Below are 20401 nucleotides of genomic sequence, written 5' to 3' on the forward strand. Positions count from 1 at the left end.
ATTTAGGGTCTCTGTCTCTGGGGAAACTTTAGATAACGAATGCATGAGCTCAGCCGAGTTCCTCTGCATCTCCCTCTTCACCTTCTGATAAGGAATCGACCGCTGACCGCGCTGGAAGCCTGCAAACCTGCAACATAGTAGCAAAGACGACTACTGCAACTCTGTAACGCTGATCCTGCCGCCTTCTCGACTGTTTTCCTGCTTGTGCATGCTGTGGGGGTAGCCTGCCTCCTCTCTGCACCAGAAGCTCCGAAGAAATCTCCCGTGGGTCGACGGAATCGTCCCCCTGCAACCGCAGGCACCAAAAAGCTGCATCTCCGGTCCCTTGGGTCTCCTCTCAGCACGACGAGCGAGGTCCCTCGAATCCAGCGACACCGTCCAAGTGACCCCCACAGTCCAGTGACTCTTCAGCCCAAGTTTGGTGGAGGTAAGTCCTTGCCTCACCTCGCTGGGCTGCATTGCTGGGAACCGCGACTTTGCAAGCTTCTCCGGCCCCTGTGCACTTCCGGCGGAAATCCTTCGTGCACAGCCAAGCCTGGGTCCACGGCACTCTAACGTGCATTGCACGACTTTCTAAGTTGGTCTCCGGCGACGTGGGACTCCTTTGTGCAACTTCGGCGAGCACCGTTTCACGCATCCTCGTAGTGCCTGTTTCGGGCACTTCTCCGGGTGCTACCTGCTTCAGTGAGGGCTCCTTGTCTTGCTCGACGTCCCCTCTCTCTGCAGGTCCAATTTGCGACCTCCTGGTCCCTCCTGGGCCCCAGCAGCGTCCAAAAACGCCAAACGCACGATTTGCGTGTAGCAAGGCTTGTTGGCGTCCATCCGGCGGGAAAACACTTCTGCACGACTCTCCAAGGCGTGGGGGATCCATCCTCCAAAGGGGAAGTCTCTAGCCCTTGTCGTTCCTGCAGTATTCACAGTTCTTCAGCCTAGTAAGAGCTTCTTTGCACCAACCGCTGGCATTTCTTGGGCATCTGCCCATCTCCGAGCTGCTTGTGACTTTTGGACTTGGTCCCCTTGTTCCACAGGTACCTTCAGACAGGAATCCATCGTTGTTGCATTGCTGATTTGTGTTTTCCTTGCATTCTCCCTCTAACACGACTATTTTGTCCTTAGGGGAACTTTGGTGCACTTTGCACTCACTTTTCAGGGTCTTGGGGTGGGTTATTTTGCTAACTCTCACTATTTTCCAATAGTCCCAGCGACCCTCTACAAGGTCACATAGGTTTGGGGTCCATTCGTGGTTCGCATTCCACTTCTGGAGTATATGGTTTGTGTTGCCCCTATCCCTATGTTTCCCCATTGCATCCTATTGTAACTATACATTGTTTGCACTGTTTTCTAAGACTATATTGCATATTTTTGCTATTGTGTATATATATCTTGTGTATATTTCCTATCCTCTCACTGAGGGTACACTCTAAGATACTTTGGCATATTGTCATAAAAATAAAGTACCTTTATTTTTAGTATAACTGTGTATTGTGTTTTCTTATGATATTGTGCATATGACACTAAGTGGTACTGTAGTAGCTTCACACGTCTCCTAGTTCAGCCTAAGCTGCTCTGCTAAGCTACCATTATCTATCAGCCTAAGCTGCTAGACACCCTATACACTAATAAGGGATAACTGGGCCTGGTGCAAGGTGCAAGTACCCCTTGGTACTCACTACAAGCCAGTCCAGCCTCCTACATATACCACATAATTCAGCTCAAGCAGCATGGCTGATTGCACTTACGAGAGCGTGTGTGTTATCGAAAGGAATGAAAGTGACCATATATACCGACAGCCAGTATGCGTTTGGTGTGGCCCATAGTTTTGGACGATTGTGGAAAGAACGTGGGTTCCTGACTTCGCATGGATCTAAAATTCAGCATGGTCAGTTGGTGAATGAGCTTCTTGAGTCACTGACCTTGCCTTTACAAGTTGCGATTGTGAAATGCAGGGCACACAAGAAGGTTACTGATGATGTCGGTCGTGGCAATGCATTTGCTGACGAAATCGCAAAAGAAACAGCAAAAGATGTGATGAATCGAATGTATGTTGCAGGCCCCGCAAGATGGGTTGGTGACGTTGGAATGTGTGAAGATACGATAGAGGGTGTGAAGTCTCTTCAAGCTGAAGCTTCAGAGAAAGAGTTGAATGTGTGGAAAGAAAGTACGGGTAAATTGAATGAAAATGGTTGTTGGGTTGACTTGTCAGAACATCAGCGATGGTTGTTACCCGATGCGTATGTGCTTGCAGTGGTGACAATGGCTCATGGAATGGCCCATATCAGTGTGAAAGGGATTTGTAAGTTGTTGGCTCCATTATGGCAAAATGCTGGAATTCCTAAATGTGCAGAGAATGTGGTCAAGAATTGCATGGTGTGTCTGAAATACAATCCTGGTAGGGGAACCCCAACTCCAGCTGGTCATTTTGCGCCTCCAACGTATCCGTTCGAGGTTTTGCAGCTAGATTTCATCCACATGGAAAGGTGCAACAATCTGAAATACGTACTCGTTGTTGTTTGTGCTTTCTCAAGATGGGTAGAAGCATATCCCTTAAAAGACAACACTGCCTTATCCACAGCTAAAGCCCTTGCCAAAGAATTCTTCCCTAGGTTTGGAATGCCGAGAATGGTCTGGAGTGATAATGGGAGTGAATTTGTGGGTCGAGTGATGAAAAAAGTATGTGAGGGGCTAGGTGTCCAGCAAAAATTCCACGCTGTAAATCACCCCCAATCAGCTGGACTAGTAGAGTGCTATAATGGCACGCTAAAACTGAAGTTGGCAAAGATACAAGCGAGCTCTGGTCTTAAATGGCCTGACACTCTGCCTTTAGCACTCCTATCAACAAGAATGATTGTGCATTCGCGAGTGGGACTTAGTCCCTATGAAATTGTGTTCGGCCGCCCGGCCAACATATGGGGAGTGCCAAGACCAACAAAATTCAGTGAGATCGAACACCCTGTACTGCTTGATTATTTGTATGAATTGACGACTAAATTGCGTGTTCTACACCAACAGGTTCACAATACTCTGCCTCAGGTCTCTGAAGCTCCAGGACATCTTATCGATCCTGGATCATTGGTGCTGGTCAAGAACTTCCAGCGGACAAAGAATGACCAGCCCCGTTGGACCGGCCCCCACCTCGTCCTTCTCTCAACAAGATCAGCTGTTCGAGTGGAAGGGAAAAAGAACTGGATCCACGGCGTACACTGCAAGAGGGTCCCTTTTCCTCTACCGTACGACCGGTGGGTCCAGGAGGGGATCGCTGACTCTGAGACTGAGACTGTGCCTCGTTTTTTGCCATTTAGCGATGCACGTGTAAAAGGAACAATTTCTGAACGAGAAAGTGACAATAATTTGCAAGAAGCTGTGCCACCGTCAATTCGATTGAACACTACAGAGCCTGAACTCTTGTTCCAGAACCAGACAGTACCTGGAAAAAGCCGTTATAATTTGAGACCAAGAACTAAGGACAAATAATTTTTTTGCCCGTTCCTTTGCTATTTTTTTTTTAAAGTGCGGCTCTCTCCTCTGAGAAACTTTCTTATTTTTGTTTTTTTCTTTTCTAACCGCCATCCGGGTTCAGCTGTAGGGTCGTGGTTGCCCAAGTCTTTGGAGTGCAGCTGAAGACGTTAGGTCGACAGTTCTGGTCAGTCTAAGGGAGTTGCCCTGGACTGACAGAAGCATTCCCTAGCATAGAACACCCTACCACCGCGAGCAGCAATTAGAGAGGATGGAGTTTTTCAAGAATGAGAGACCTGCCAGACAGATGGACTTTAAAGCCAGAATGTGTATAATAATGACAAAGAAACGATTTGTGATATTATGTATTTTCATGTTGCTTAGTGTAATGATGTTTTTAATAGGATATGTTTTATTCTCTTTTCAAGTGACATTTGCACCCATTACACAGCCCATACCTCCTTCTACTGTTTCCTCCCATTCTTTTCACCCCCTGCCTGAACACGAGTCTGCCAGAAGATTAGAATTTGTCAACAATTCATTCATTCAGCTTCTACACCAACACCAATTAGTAGTGAACACAACTAACTGTTGGGTGTGTGGTCTTATGCCTCATACTACTGATAAAGGTATCCCTTATCTGATCCTGCCTTTCAGCCATAATGGTTCTGTATGGGCATATAGAACGGTGTTCATATACGCGTATGAAGCCAACCCCCTACGTTCTGTGAAAGATAATCCTAAGAATAGTGCTCTAGCTAAGGGTATAGTAGATATGATTAGGGAAGATATTTCCTATGAGACTATCCCGAGAGATGAGACACTAGCATATATTGGATGGAACATAACAGGATATGGAGTTACTCTGAGTGGGAACCAGCGAGCAAAAAGATCCTCCCCGATTTGGATTGTACCCCATCAGGGTCACCTATGTCTGCAAGGTAATGGCAAGGATCCCAGAGCTCAGTTAGGGAAAAGTATCTGCACTGAAACATATGTTTTTGCGTCTCAGACTTCTCCTTCGTTCTTAGCAGCTAAGGGTACCTATTTCATCTGCCATAATAGAGCCTATACATGGTTGCCCCCTGACTTCTCAGGCACATGTTTTGTTTCGTTCCTGTTACCTCCCACCTACACAGCCGTGGCAGATTACCATAAGACAAGGATAGTTAGAGGTGTCATAAGTAAAGAAGACACTACAGGACAAGAATTTGGAGATTTCGTAAAGGGTATTCTGCCGTTTTGGGGTCCTATGGTTAACAGCAGGAACATAAGGCAATTGACAAGGGTGGTTGAATCCACGGTAGTTGAAACCGCCGGTGCCCTTAGTAATTTGACTGTTGAGCTCCAGTCGGATCGCCTTATGACTCTTCAGAACAGGGTCGCATTAGACGTCATACTTGCAGACTAAGGTGGGGTATGTAAAGTGATCCAATCAAGTTGCTGTGTTTTCATCCCAGATAACGCTCCGACAGTCTACCAGGCCATTTCCAAACTGCATAAGATCTCCGAATCTATTCACGTGGATAAAGGAGATAGGTCATTGATGGGGTGGTTCTGGGAGCTGATATCCGCCTGGGGATGGAAGACTCTGGTAGTCATTGGGATGATCTTAGCCATTCTTTTCCTGTCCTGTCTGTGTGTACAGTGTGCTCCTGCAATATGTGGCCTCTGTGCTACATCGTGTGTAAGGAAACCTGTATCAAAAGACGAGCTAGGTAATAGGATGATGCTACAGCAACATCTCAACGACTTTATGAATATAGACCTGGACTCAGATTAGCGTGAGTATAGGTATTGCCTATGTAAGGGCAAAAGGAGGGTCTGTGGTACTGAAAATTCTGGACCCGTGTTATAAACATCGTCGGATCACAACGATTTTGGTATCAGCAGACCGAGAATGATTAGAATAGTATGCACAAGCATTGTATTCATATTCGGGTGACGAAATCACCCGAATATCAGAGTTTCCGTCCTAAACCCTCGGGTTCCATTTAAATGACAGCCATTTTGTGATTGCCCTCACATAGGCCAATGACTAATGCCGAAAACGAGTCTGAAGGAAACGTACATCTTTGCTGACTCCTCTGTGACCTGGGCAATCTGACTCCACTGCCTGAAGCCAAACCTGTTCGGCCAGTTTCTTTCCCAGTGGCCGAATGAGATTAGTATCAAGGCACAACACATCATAAAACCTTTCATCACACACAAACCATGCCTAATCTTACACGCACCTGTCCCTGTTTCTTTCTTTATGACTTGCTTTACAAGGAGGAGGTGCCCGTTTATATTGGGGGTCCTTCGATATCTGATGAAAGTACTGAGCCTTGCCGGGTAATTGATTGAGGGCTGGACAAACTGAAATATGGGCTTGTCATCATAACCCTGCTATTTCTTTGTAGTGAAAATATGTGAATGGTCAACTGTAAAATAAGGGATGTTTGCCTAAAGCATAATATTTTGTATAAAAGAGAAGGTTAGCTTTGCAAGGGGAGCAGTCTCCTGAGAATATACAACGTGTTGTACTTCTAGGATACCTGTTACTGGCTGCAGCCAATAAACAAGATCTTTGACTTCACCAAGAAGACTCTGTGTTTCTGTAGTCTGAAACAGGAAGGACTCGAAGTCTTAGGGTGTGTTCCCTGGCACCACTGGGTTCTGAAAAACCCAGTACTTCATAGTGTGTCCCAGACCTCTGCCATCTTGGAAACAGAGGTGTTTGTGGCACACTGGACTGCTCTTAGTGGCCAGTGCCAACAGGTGACGTCAGAGGCTCCTTCTGATAGGCTCTTACCTCTCTTGGTAGCCAATCCTCCTTCCTAGGTAGCCAAACCTCCTTTTCTGGCTATTTAGGGTCTCTGCTTTGGGGATCTCACCAGATAACGAATGCAAGAGCTCACCAGAGTTCCTCTGCATCTCCCTCTTCACCTTCTGCCAAAGGATCGACCGCTCACTGCTCAGGACGCCTGCAAAACCGCAACAAAGTAGCAAAGACGACTACTGCAACCTTGTATTGCTTCATCCTGCCGGCTTTCTCACCTGTTTCCTGGTGGTGCATGCTCTGGGGGTAGCCTGCCTCCTCTCTGCACCAGGAACTCTGAAGAAATCTCCCGTGGGTCGACAGAATCTTCCCCCTGCAACCGCAGGTAACAAAAGACTGCATCACCGGTCCTCTGGGTCCCCTCTCACCACGACGAGCGTGGTCCCTGGAACTCAGCAGCTCTGTCCAAGTGACTCTGACAGTCCAGTGACTCTTCAGTCCAAGTTTGGTGGAGGTAAGTCCTTGCCTCCCCACGCTAGACTGCATTGCTGGGTACCGCATGATTTGCAGCTGCTCAGGCTCCTGTGCACTCTTCCAGGATTTCCTTCATGCACAGCCAAGCCTGGGTCCCCGACGCTCTAACCTGCAGTGCACAACCTTCTGAGTTGTCCTCTGGCGTCGTGGGACTCCCTTTTGTGACTTCGGGTGGACTCCTGTTCACTCCTCTTCTAAGTGCCTGTTCCGGTACTTCTGCGGGTGCTGCCTGCTTCTGTGAGGGCTCCCTGACTTGCTGGGCGCCCCCTCTGTCTCCTCATCCAAGTGGCGACATTCTGGTCCCTCCTGGGCCACAGCAGCATCCAAAAACCCTAACCGTGACCATTTACCACTGCACTTAAGTAAGTTATTAGTCACCTATATGTCTAACCTTCACCTGGTGAAGGTTGGGTGCAAAGTTACTTAGTGTGTGGGCACCCTGGCACTAGCCAAGGTGCCCCCACATTGCTCAGGGCAAATTCCCCGGACTTTGTGAGTGCGGGGACACCATTACACGTGTGCACTATACATAGGTCACTACCTATGTATAGCGTCACAATGGTAACTCCGAACATGGCCATGTAACATGTCTAAGATCATGGAATTGTCACCCCAATGCCATCCTGGCATTGGGGAGACAATTCCATGATCCCCCGGGTCTCTAGCACAGAACCCGGGTACTGCCAAACTGCCTTTCCGGTGTCTCCACTGCAGCTGCTGCTGCTGCCAATCCCTCAGACAGGTTTCTGCCCTCCTAGGGTCCAGGCAGCCCTGGCCCAGGAAGGCAGAACAAAGGATTTCCTCTGAGAGAGGGTGTGACACCCTCTCCCTTTGGAAATAGGTGCGATGGCTGGGGAGGAGTAGCCTCCACCAGCCTCTGGAAATGCTTTGATGGGCACAGATGCTGCCCATCTCTGCATAAGCCAGTCTACACCGGTTTAGGGATCCCCCAGCCCTGCTCTGGCGCGAAACTGGACAAATGAAAGGGGAGTGACCACTCCCCTGACCTGCACCTCCCAGGGGAGGTGCCCAGAGGTCCTCCAGTGTGCCCCAGACCTCTGCCATCTTGGAAACAGTGGTGTTGCTGGCACACTGGACTGCTCTGAGTGGCCAGTGCCAGCAGGTGACGTCAGAGACTCCTTCTGATAGGCTCTTACCTTTCTTACTAGCCTATCCTCCTTCCTAGGAAGCCAAACCTCCTTTTCTGGCTATTTAGGGTCTCTGCTTTGGGGAATTCTTCAGATACCGAATGCAAGAGCTCACCAGAGTTCCTCTGCATCTCCCTCTTCACCTTCTGCCAAAGGATCGACCGCTCACTGCTCAGGACGCCTGCAAAACCGCAACAAAGTAGCAAAGACGACTTCTGCAACCTTGTATTGCTTCATCCTGCCGGCTTTCTCGCCTGTTTCCTGGTGGTGCATGCTCTGGGGGTAGCCTGCCTCCTTCTTGCACCAGGAGCTCTGAAGAAATCTCCCGTGGGTCGACGGAATCTTCCCCTTGCAACCGCAGGTAACAAAAGACTGCATCACCGGTCCTCTGGGTCCCCTCTCAGCATGACGAGCGTGGTCCCTGGAACTCAGCAGCTCTTTCCAAGTGACTCTGACAGTCCAGTGACTCTTCAGTCCAAGTTTGGTGGAGGTAAGTCCTTGCCTCCCCACGCTAGACTTCATTGCTGGGTACCGCATGATTTGCAGCTGCTCAGGCTCCTGTGCACTCTTCCAGGATTTCCTTCAGGCACAGCCAAGCCTGGGTCCCCGACACTCTAAGCTGCAGTGCACAACCTTCTGAGTTGTCCTCCGGCGTCGTGGGACTCCCTTTTGTGACTTCGGGTAGACTCCTGTTCACTCCTCTTCTAAGTGCCTGTTCCGGTACTTCTGCGGGTGCTGCCTGCTTCTGTGAGGGCTCCCTGACTTACTGGGCGCCCCCTCTGTCTCCTCATCCAAGTGGCGACATCCTGGTCCCTCCTGGGCCACAGCAGCATCCAAAAACCCTAACCGCGACCCTTGCAGCTAACAAGGCTTGTTTGCGGTCTTTCTGTGTGGGAACACATCTGCAAGCTTCTTCACGACGTGGGACATCCATCCTCCAAAGGGGAAGTTCCTAGTCCTCTTCGTCCTTGCAAAACCCCAAGCTTCTTCCATCCGGTGGCAGCTTCCTTGCACCCTCAGCTAGCATTTCCTGGGCTCCTGCCCACTCTCGGCACTGTCGCGACTCTTGGACTTGGTCCCCTTGTCTTACAGGTAATCAAGTCTGAAAATCCACTGTTGTTGCATTGCTGATGTTGGTTTTCCTTGCAGAATCCCCTATCACGACTTCTGTGCTCTCTGGGGTTGTAGGTACACGTTACACCTACCTTACAGGGTCTTGGGGTGGGCTATTTTTCTAACCCTCACTGTTTTCTTACAGTCCCAGCGACACTCTACAAGCTCACATAGGTTTGGGGTCCATTCGTGGTTTGCATTCCACTTTTGGAGTAAATGGTATGTGTTGCCCCTATACCTATGTGCTCCTATTGCAATATATTGTAACTTTACACTGCTTGCATTACTTCCTTTTGCTATTACTGCATATTTTTGGTATTGTGTACATATATCTTGTGTATATTGGTCATCCTCATACTGAGGGTACTCACTCAGATACTTTTGGCATACTGTCATAAAAATAAAGTACCTTTATTTTTAGTATATCTGTGTATTGTGTTTTCTTATGATATTGTGCATATAACACCAGTGGTATAGTAGGAGCTTTGCATGTCTCCTAGTTCAGCCTAAGCTGCTCTGCTATAGCTACCTTCTATCAGCCTAAGCTGCTAGAAACACCTCTTCTACACTAATAAGAGATAACTGGACCTGGTACAAAGTGTAAGTACCCCTTGGTACCCACTACAAGCCAGGCCAGCCTCCTACAACCGGTCCTCTGGGTTCCCTCTCAGCACAACGAGCGTGGTCCCTGGAACTCAGCAACTCTGTCCAAGTGACTCTGACAGTCCAGTGACTCTTCAGTCCAAGTTTGGTGGAGGTAAGTCCTTGCCTCCCCACGCTAGACTGCATTGCTGGGTACCGCGTGATTTGAAGCTGCTCCGGCTCCTGTGCACTCTTCCAGGATTTCCTTTGTGCACAGCCAAGCCTGGGTCCCCGATACTCTAACCTGCAGTGCACAACCTTCTGAGTTGTCCTCCGGCGTCGTGGGACTCCCTTTTGTGACTTCGGGTGGACTCCGGTTCACTTTTATTCTAAGTGCCTTTTCAGGTACTATTGCGGGTGCTGCCTGCTTCTGTGAGGGCTCCCTACATTGCTGGGTGCCCCCTCTGTCTCCTCATCCAAGTGGCGACATCCTGGTCCCTCCTGGGCCAGAGCAGCACCCAAAAACCCTAACCGCGACCCTTGCAGCTAGCAAGGCTTGTTTGCGGTCTTTCTGTGTGGGAACACCTCTGCAAGCTTCTTCACGACGTGGGACATCCATCCTCCAAAGGGGAAGTTCCTAGTCCTCTTCGTTCTTGCAGAACACCAAGCTTCTTCCACCCGGTGGCAGCTTCCTTGCACCCTTAGCTGGCATTTCCTGGGCTCCTGCCCACTCTCGACACTGTCGCGATTCTTGGACTTGGTCCCCTTGTCTTACAGGTACTCAGGTCCAAAAATCCACTGTTGTTGCATTGCTGGTGTTTGTTCTTCCTGCACAATCCCCCTATCACGACTTCTGTGCTCTCTAGGAGTAGTAGGTGCACTTTACACCTACCTTTCAGGGTCTTGGGGTGGGCTATTTTTCTAACCCTCACTGTTTTCTTACAGTCCCAGCGACCCTCTACAAGCTCACATAGATTTGGGGTCCATTTGTGGTTCGCATTCCACTTTTGGAGTATATGGTTTGTGTTGCCCCTATACCTATGTGCTCCTATTGCAATCTACTGTAACTTTACATTGCTTGCATTACTTTCTTGCTATTACCTGCATAATTTTGGTTTGTGTACATATATCTTGTATCACACTACCACAAAATAGAGCATTAGTATTATCTATTTTTGCCACTATCTTACCTCTAAGGGGAACCCTTGGACTCTGTGCATACTATTCCTTACTTTGAAATAGTGCATACAGAGCCAACTTCCTACATTGGTGGATCAGCGGTGGGGTACAAGACTTTGCATTTGCTGGACTACTCAGCCAATACCTGATCACACGACAAATTCCAAAAATTGTCATTAGAAATTGATTTTTGCAATTTGAACAATTTTTCTAAATTCTTAAAAGTCCTGCTAGGGCCTTGTGTTAGTCCCTGTTTAGCATTTATTTTAGTGTTTAAAGTTTGGTAAAAGTTTGAATTAGATTCTAGAACTAGTTTTTAGATTCTTAAAAAGTATTCCAACTTTTAGAAGCATAATGTCTAGTACAGATGTTAATGTGGTGGAACTCGACACCACACCTTACCTCCATCTTAAGATGAGGGAGCTAAGATCACTCTGTAAAATAAAGAAAATAGCAATGGGCCCCAGACCTTCCAAACTACAGCTCCAGGAGCTGTTGGCAGAGTTTGAAAATTCCAACCCCTCTGAGGATGGCAACACAGAGGATGATGATAGTGACTTGGAGGGAGATTCCCCCCTACCAGTCCTATTTAGGGAGAACAGGGCCTCTCAAGCCCTGACTCCAAACATAATAGTCAGAGATGCTGGCTCCCTCACAGGAGGCACCAACATCTCTGAAGTCACTGAGGATAACTCCAGTGAAGAGGACATCCAGTTAGCCAGGATGGCCAAAAGATTGGCTTTGGAAAGACAGATCGTAGCCATAGAAAGGGAAAGACAAGAGATGGGCCTAGGACCCATCAATGGTGGCAGCAACATAAATAGGGTCAGAGATTCTCCTGACATGTTGAAAATCCCTAAAGGGATTGTAACTAAATATGAATATGGTGATGACATCACCAAATGGTTCACAGCTTTTGAGAGGGCTTGTGTAACCAGAAAAGTGAACAAATCTCACTGGGGTGCTCTCCTTTGGGAAATGTTCACAGGAAAGTGTAGGGATAGAGTCCTCACACTCTCTGGAAAAGATGCAGAATCTTATGACCTCATGAAGGGTACCCTGATTGAGGGCTTTGGATTCTCCACTGAGGAGTATAGGATTAGATTCAGGGGGGCTCAAAAATCCTCGAGCCAGACCTGGGTTGACTTTGTAGACTACTCAGTAAAAACACTAGTTGGTTGGATTCAAGGCAGTGGTGTAAGTAATTATGATGGGCTGTACAATTTATTTGTGAAAGAACACCTGTTAAGTAATTGTTTCAATGATAAACTGCATCAGCATCTGGTAGACCTAGGACCAATTTCTCCCCAAGAATTGGGAAGGAAGGCGGACCATTGGGTCAAGACTAGGGTGTCCAAGACTTCCACAGGGGGTGACCAAAAGAAAGGGGTCACAAAACCTCCCCAGGGGAAGGGTGGTGAGACAGCCAAAAACAAAAATAGTAAAGAGTCTTCTACAGGCCCCCAAAAACCTGCACAGGAGGGTGGGCCAAACTGGAGACAAGGCCTGTCCCAAGAAAACAACCACTTCTAACTCCACTCCAGCTAACACTGGAATGGCTAGTCTCCAAGTGGGATCAACAGTGTGCCCAGAGCAAATCAGGTGTCACACTGAAGCTACATTAGTCTCTGAGGGTGGGGTGGATTTAGCCACACTGGCTGCCTGGCCTCCTAACATGCAAGAATACAGGCAGCAGCTCTTAATTAATGGGACAAGTGTAGAAGGCCTGAGGGATACAGGTGCCAGTGTCACCATGGTGACAGAGAAACTGGTTTCCCCTGGTCAATACCTGGCTGGACAAACTTATCCAGTCAACAACGCTGACAATCAGACTAAAGTACATCCCATGGCTATGGTAACTTTAGAGTGGGGAGGGGTCAATGGCCTGAAACAGGTGGTGGTCTCCTCAAATATCCCAGTAGACTGTTTGCTTGGAAATGACCTGGAGTCCTCAGCATGGGCTGAGGTAGAACTGAGAACCCATGCAGCCATGCTGGGTATCCCTGAACTGGTGTGTGTCAAGACAAGGGCACAGTGCAAGGCACAGGGTGAAAAAGTAGAGCTGGAGTCTGGAAAAAGGGCCCAGCCTACCAAGAGAAAAGGAAAGCCAGCTGGGAAACCAGCTGCAACACAACCCCAAAAAGAGAACCTCTCTTCTCAGGAAGAAGTTCTGCCCTCTGAGGGAACTGAGCCTATGGAGTTGGAACCTTATCAGGTTGAGCTCTTAGGCCCAGGGGGACCCTCAAGGGAGCAGTTGTGTAAGGGGCAAGAAACCTGTCCCTCTCTTGAAAGCCTTAGGCAGCAAGCTGCTGAAGAGTCCAATGGCAAGAAAACTGGAACACATAGGGTCTATTGGGAAGATGGACTCCTGTACACTGAGGCAAGAGATCCCAAACCTGGTGCCACTAGGAGAGTGGTAGTGCCTCAGGAGTTCAGAGAGTTTATTCTGACCTTAGCCCATGATATTCCCCTTGCTGGGCATTTGGGACAAACCAAGACGTGGGAGAGGTTAGTCAACCACTTCTACTGGCCCAACATGTCCCAGAAAGTTAAGGAGTTTTGTGTCTCCTGTACCACCTGTCAAGCCAGTGGTAAGACAGGTGGACATCCAAAGGCCCCCCTCATTCCACTTCCAGTGGTGGGGGTCCCCTTTGAAAGAGTGGGTGTGGACATAGTGGGTCCACTTGAACATCCCACAGCCTCAGGAAATATGTACATCCTAGTAGTAGTGGATCATGCTACTAGGTATCCTGAAGCTATTCCCCTTAGGTCGACTACTGCCCCTGCAGTAGCCAAGGCCCTCATTGGTATCTTTACCAGAGTGGGCTTCCCTAAGGAGGTGGTGTCTGACAGAGGTACCAACTTCATGTCAGCATACCTGAAACACATGTGGAATGAGTGTGGAGTGACTTATAAGTTCACTACACCATATCATCCACAAACTAATGGCCTTGTTGAGAGATTCAACAAGACATTAAAGGGCATGATCATGGGGCTCCCAGAAAAACTCAAAAGGAGATGGGATGTCCTCCTGCCATGTCTGTTTTTCGCTTACAGAGAGGTGCCTCAGAAGGGAGTAGGGTTCTCACCCTTTGAACTTCTGTTTGGCCACCCTGTAAGGGGACCACTTGCTCTTGTTAAAGAAGGCTGGGAGAGACCTCTTCATGAGCCTAAACAAGACATAGTGGACTATGTACTTGGCCTTCGCTCAAGGATGGCAGAGTACATGGGAAAGGCAAGCAAAAACCTTGAGGCCAGCCAACAGCTCCAGAAGTTTTGGTATGACCAAAAGGCTGCAATGGTTGAATTTCAACCAGGGCAGAAAGTTTGGGTTTTGGAGCCTGTGGCTCCCACGGCACTTCAGGACAGATGGAGTGGCCCTTACCCAATCCTAGAGAAGAAGAGTCAGGTCACCTACCTGGTGGACCTAGGCACTTGCAGGAGCCCCAAGAGGGTGATCCATGTGAACCGCCTAAAGCTCTTCCACGACAGGGCTGATGTAAATCTGTTGAAGGTAACAGATGAGGACCAGGAAGCTGAGAGTGAGCCTCTCCCTGATCTCCTCTCATCAGACCCTAAAGATGGCTCAGTGGATGGAGTGATCTATTCAGACACCCTCTCTAGCCAACAGCAATCTGACTGTAGGAAGGTCCTGCAACAGTTTGCTGAGCTCTTTTCCCTAACCCCTGGTCAGACACACCTGTGTACCCATGATGTGGACACAGTAGACACCATGCCTGTCAAAAACAAAATATTCAGACAGTCTGACCAAGTTAAGGAAAGCATCAAGGTGGAAGTCCACAAGATGCTGGAATTGGGAGTAATTGAGCACTCTGACAGCCCCTGGGCTAGCCCAGTGGTCTTAGTCCCAAACCTCACACCAAAGATGGAAAGAGAGAGATGAGGTTTTGTGTGGACTACAGAGGACTTAATTCTGTCACCAAGACAGATGCCCATCCCATTCCTAGAGCTGATGAGCTGATTGATAAATTAGGGGCTGCCAAATTCTTAAGTACCTTTGACTTAACAGCAGGGTACTGGCAAATCAAAATGGCCCCTGGAGCAAAAGAAAAGACAGCATTCTCCACACCTGATGGGCATTATCAGTTCTCTGTTATGCCCTTTGGTTTAAAGAATGCCCCTGCCACCTTCCAAAGGTTGGTGAATCAAGTCCTTGCTGGCTTGGAGTCCTTCAGTGCAGCTTATCTTGACGATATTGCTGTCTTTAGCTTCAACTGGCAGGATCACCTGGTCCACCTGAAGAAGGTTTTGAAGACTCTGCAATCAGCAGGCCTCTCTATCAAGGCATCCAAATGCCAGATAGGGCAAGGAACTGTGGTTTACTTGGGACACCTTGTAGGTGGAGGCCAAGTTCAGCCACTCCAACCTAAGATCCAGACTATCCTGGACTGGGCAGCTCCAAAAACCCAGACTCAAGTCAGGGCATTCCTTGGCTTGACTGGGTACTATAGGAGGTTTGTGAAGGGATATGGATCCATTGTGACAGCCCTCACAGAACTCACCTCCAAGAAAATGCCCAAGAAGGTAAACTGGACTGTAGAATGCCAACAGGCCTTTGACACCCTGAAACAAGCAATGTGCACAGCACCAGTTCTAAAAGCTCCAGATTACTCCAAGCACTTCATTGTGCAGACAGATGCCTCTGAACATGGAATAGGGACAGTTTTGTCCTAAACAAATGATGATGGCCTTGACCAGCCTGTTGCTTTCATTAGCAGGAGGTTACTCCCCAGGGAGCAGCGTTGGAGTGCCATTGAGAGGGAGGCCTTTGCTGTGGTTTGGTCCCTGAAGAAGCTGAGACCATACCTCTTTGGTACTCACTTTGTAGTTCAAACTGACCACAGACCTCTCAGATGGCTGATGCAAATGAAAGGTGAAAATCCAAAACTGTTGAGGTGGTCCATCTCCCTACAGGGAATGGACTTTATAGTGGAACACAGACCTGGGACTGCCCATGCCAATGCAGATGGCCTTTCCAGGTTCTTCCACTTAGAAAATGAAGACTCTCTTGGGAAAGGTTAGTCTCATCCTCTTTCGTTTGGGGGGGGTGGGGGTTGTGTAAGGAAATGCCTCCTTGGCATGGTTACCCCCTGACTTTTTGCCTGTGCTGATGCTATGTTTTGAATTGAAAGTGTGCTGAGGCCTGCTAACCAGGCCCCAGCACCAGTGTTCTTTCCCTAACCTGTACTTTTGTATCCACAATTGGCACACCCTGGCATCCAGGTAAGTCCCTTGTAACTGGTACCCCTGGCACCAAGGGCCCTGATGCCAGGGAAGGTCTCTAAGGGCTGCAGCATATCTTATGCCACCCTGGGGACCCCTCACTCAGCACAGACACACTGCTTGCCAGCTTGTGTGTGCTGGTGAGGACAAAACGAGTAAGTCGACATGGCACTCCCCTCAGGATGCCATGCCAACCTCACACTGCCTATGCAGTATAGATAAGTCACCCCTCTAGCAGGCCTTACAGCCCTAAGGCAGGGTGCACTATACCATAGGTGAGGGTACCAGTGCATGAGCACTGTGCCCCTACAGTGTCTAAGCCAAACCTTGGACAATGTAAGTGCAGGGTAGCCATAAGAGTATATGGTCTGGGAGTCTGTCAAACACGAACTCCACAGCACCATAATGGCTACTCTGAAAACTGGGAAGTTTGGTATCAAACTTCTCAGCACAATAAATGCACACTGATGCCAGTGTACATTTTATTGTGAAATCCACCCCAGAGGGCACCTTAGAGGTGCCCCCTGAAATCTTGACCGACTATCTGTGTAGGCTGACTGGTTCCAGCAGCCTGCCACAACCGAGATGTGTTGCTGGCCCCATGGGGAGAGTGCCTTTGTCACTCTGAGGCCAGTAACAAAGCCTGCACTGGGTGGAGATGCTAACACCTCCCCCAGGCAGGAGCTGTAACACCTGGCGGTGAGCCTCAAAGGCTCACCCCCTTTGTTCCAGCACCACAGGGCACTCCAGCTAGTGGAGTTGCCCGCCCCCTCCGGCCACGGCCCCACTTTTGGCGGCAAGGCCGGAGGAAATAATGAGAATAATAAGGAGGAGTCACTGGCCAGTCAGGACAGCCCCTAAGGTGTCCTGAGCTGAAGTGACTCTAACTTTTAGAAATCCTCCATCTTGCAGATGGAGGATTCCCCCAATAGGGATAGGATTGTGACCCCCTCTCCTTGGGAGGAGGCACAAAGAGGGTGTACCCAGCCTCAGGGCTAGTAGCCATTGGCTACTAACCCCCCAGACCTAAACACGCCCTTAAAATTAGTATTTAAGGGCTTCCCTGAACCTAAGAATTTAGATTCCTGAAACTACAAGAAGAACGAGTTACTTACCTTCGGTAACGACTTTTCTGGTGGATACATTAGCTACCTGTGGATACCTCACCTGATGAATACTCCCATGGCGCCAGCATTTGACGGAAATCTTCTTACTAGTCTCTGCACGTCGACGAGGACGTCACTCTAGCCCACGCGACGCCGTCTGACGTCATACAGGCAATAAGAAGTCCTCGCCGACGTGCCGATGACAGTACCAACATTTTTTACGTGCATGAGAATAATAATAACCCAATGCAATGAAAGAGCAAAGCAACATCTCTTAATATTGTAAATCACACAACATTGCAATAAAATAGCTGTAGATTTAATATAACCTTTTTTTTTTTTTTTTTTTTAAACAAATAAATATATTTATACATACGAATCATGTATATACCCAATATATATATAGATTTATATATAAATATACACATATATACAAATATCATACATGCAAAATGTATTGCAACTTTGAAGACCAAAAGGAGCACACTCAAGGATTGCTTGGAGAGACCAAAAAGGCAACGGGGAGGCGGGTGGGACCGTGAGGAATCCACAGGTAGCTAATGTATCCACCAGAAAAGTCGTTACCGAAGGTAAGTAACTCGTTCTTCTGATGGATACAACTACCTGTGGATTCCTCACCTGATGAATAGAGTCCCAAAGCAGTACCACGCCCGGCGGTGGGTGCCTAAATGGTCAAACCAAGAAATCCTGCAGCACTGACCGTGCAAAATGACCGTCCCTTCTGACCTCAGAGTCCAAACAGTAATGTTTCACAAAAGTGTGAAGGGACGACCAAGTTGCGGCCTTGCAGATGTCGACCACAGGAACACCCCTGGCCAAGGCCGAAGAGGCCGACTTAGCTCTGGTGGAGTGAGCTCTAATGCCCTCAGGCGGATCCTTCTTTGCCAAAGAGTAACAGATTTTAATGCAAAGAACAACCCACCTGGAGAGTGTTCTCTTGTGGACTGCCTTTCCTCTCCTCTTGCCCACGTATCCGACAAACAGCTGATCCTCCAGCCTGATATCCTTCATTCTGTCGATATAGAAGCTCAACGCCCTTTTTGGGTCCAGGCGATGTAGTCTTTCTTCCTCCTTTGAAGGATGAGGCGGAGGATAAAACGTGGACAAAGTGATTGTCTGAGCCAAATGGAAGGGTGAAACAACCTTCGGAAGGAAAGCAGCCTTGGTCCTCAACACCACCTTATCCCCATAAAACGTTATATAAGGGGGTTTAACCGATAAGGCCTGCAACTCACTCACTCTCCTTGCAGATGTTATAGCTACCAGGAATACTGTTTTAATAACCAAATACCTTAAGGGGCAAGAATGCATAGGCTCAAAAGGGGACCCCATAAGGAAAGTCAGGACCAAGGACAAATCCCATTGAGGCATAACGAATGGTTTTGGAGGATATTGATTCAGAAGACCTTTCAAGAATCTGAGAACAATAGGGGATTTAAATAACGATGGTTGGTCTGGAAGACAAATGAAGGCTGACAAGGCCGACAAATAACCCTTAATGGTAGCTACTGCACAACCTTTCTGCGCTAGAGACAGTGCAAAAGACAAAACATGTGACAGATGAGCATGTAAGGGATCAATCTGTCTCTCTCCACACCACATAACAAATTTAGACCACCTATTAGCGTAGATAGATTTAGTGGAGTGTCGCCTGGCCGCTAAGATAACATCCACTACATCAGGCGGGAGAGAGAAGGAACTCAGGTTGCCCCGTTCAATCTCCAAGCATGTAGGTGCAGACTCTGGAGGTTGGGGTGTAAAACCTGCCCCTGCGACTGCGAGAGGAGGTCTGCCCTGAGAGGGAGACGGAGCGGAGGGCACAGTGAGAGTTGGAGAAGGTCGGAGTACCATACCCTCCTTGGCCAATCCGGAGCTATTAAGATGACTTGGGCCCGGTCTTGGCGAATTTTCCTCAACACTCGAGGAATCAAGGGTATGGGGGGAAACGCGTAAAGCAACTGGTCGCACCAGGTTATCTGAAACGCGTCCCCCAACGCTCCCTGCATCGGATACTGGAGGCTGCAGAATAACTGGCAATGCGCGTTCTCCCGAGTGGCAAACAGATCTATCCGAGGAAACCCCCACATCTGGAAGATTAAACAGACTTGATCTGGATGGAGACGCCACTCGTGGTCTGCCGAGAATTGGCGACTGAGACTGTCCGCACGTACATTCAAGACCCCGGCCAGATGATTTGCCACCAAGCAAATCTGATGGTCCTTTGCCCAGGACCATAGCCGAAGAGCTTCTCTGCAGAGAAGGTACGACCCTACTCCTCCCTGTTTGTTTATGTACCACATCGTGGTAGTATTGTCCGTCAGGACCTGTACCGACTGACCACGAAGGGATGGGAGGAAGGCCTTGAGAGCCAAACGTACAGCCCGTAACTCCAACAGATTGATATGAAACACCTGTTCCTCTGGAGACCAAAGCCCTTTGATCTCCAGATCCCCCAGATGAGCTCCCCATCCTAGGGTGGAGGCATCCGTTATTACCGTGGCCACTGGTGGCGACTGCGCGAACGGCTTCCCCTGTGAAAGATTGTTGCCCGCAATCCACCACTTCAATTCCACAGCAGCATCTCTGGAGATCTTGACAGTACCTTCTAAATCTCCCTTGTGTTGAGACCACTGCCTTCGGAGGCACCACTGAAGAGCCCTCATGTGCCAGCGAGCATGCGTGACCAACAGAATGCAGGAGGCGAACAGACCGAGCAGACGAAGGACCTTGAGGACTGGAACTACCGCTCCATTTCGAAACATTGGAACCAATTCCTGAATATCTTGAATCCGCTGAGGCGGAGGAAAGGCTCGACTCAATGTTGTATCCAGTACTGCCCCTATGAACAGGAGGCGCTGAGAGGGCTCCAGGTGAGATTTGGGCACGTTCACCGAAAAGCCCAGGTCGAACAACAACTGGGTTGTTGACTGCAGATGATGCGACACAAGCTCCGGGGACTTGGCTTTGATCAACCAGTCGTCCAAGTAAGGGAATACTGCTATCCCCTTCCTTCTGAGCTCCGCCGCAACCACTGACATCACCTTTGTGAAGACTCGAGGTGCTGAAGTAAGACCAAACGGGAGGACCGCAAACTGATAGTGCTGCGACCCTACCACAAACCGGAGATACTTCCTGTGCGACTTGAGTATCGGGATATGAAAGTAAGCATCCTGCAAGTCGACAGACACCATCCAATCTTCCTTGTTCAACGCCAAAAGCACCTGTGCTAGGGTCAGCATCTTGAACTTTTCCTGTTTGAG

Source organism: Pleurodeles waltl, chromosome 8 (assembly GCF_031143425.1).
Source record: "Pleurodeles waltl isolate 20211129_DDA chromosome 8, aPleWal1.hap1.20221129, whole genome shotgun sequence".
Lineage (NCBI taxonomy): Eukaryota > Metazoa > Chordata > Amphibia > Caudata > Salamandridae > Pleurodeles > Pleurodeles waltl.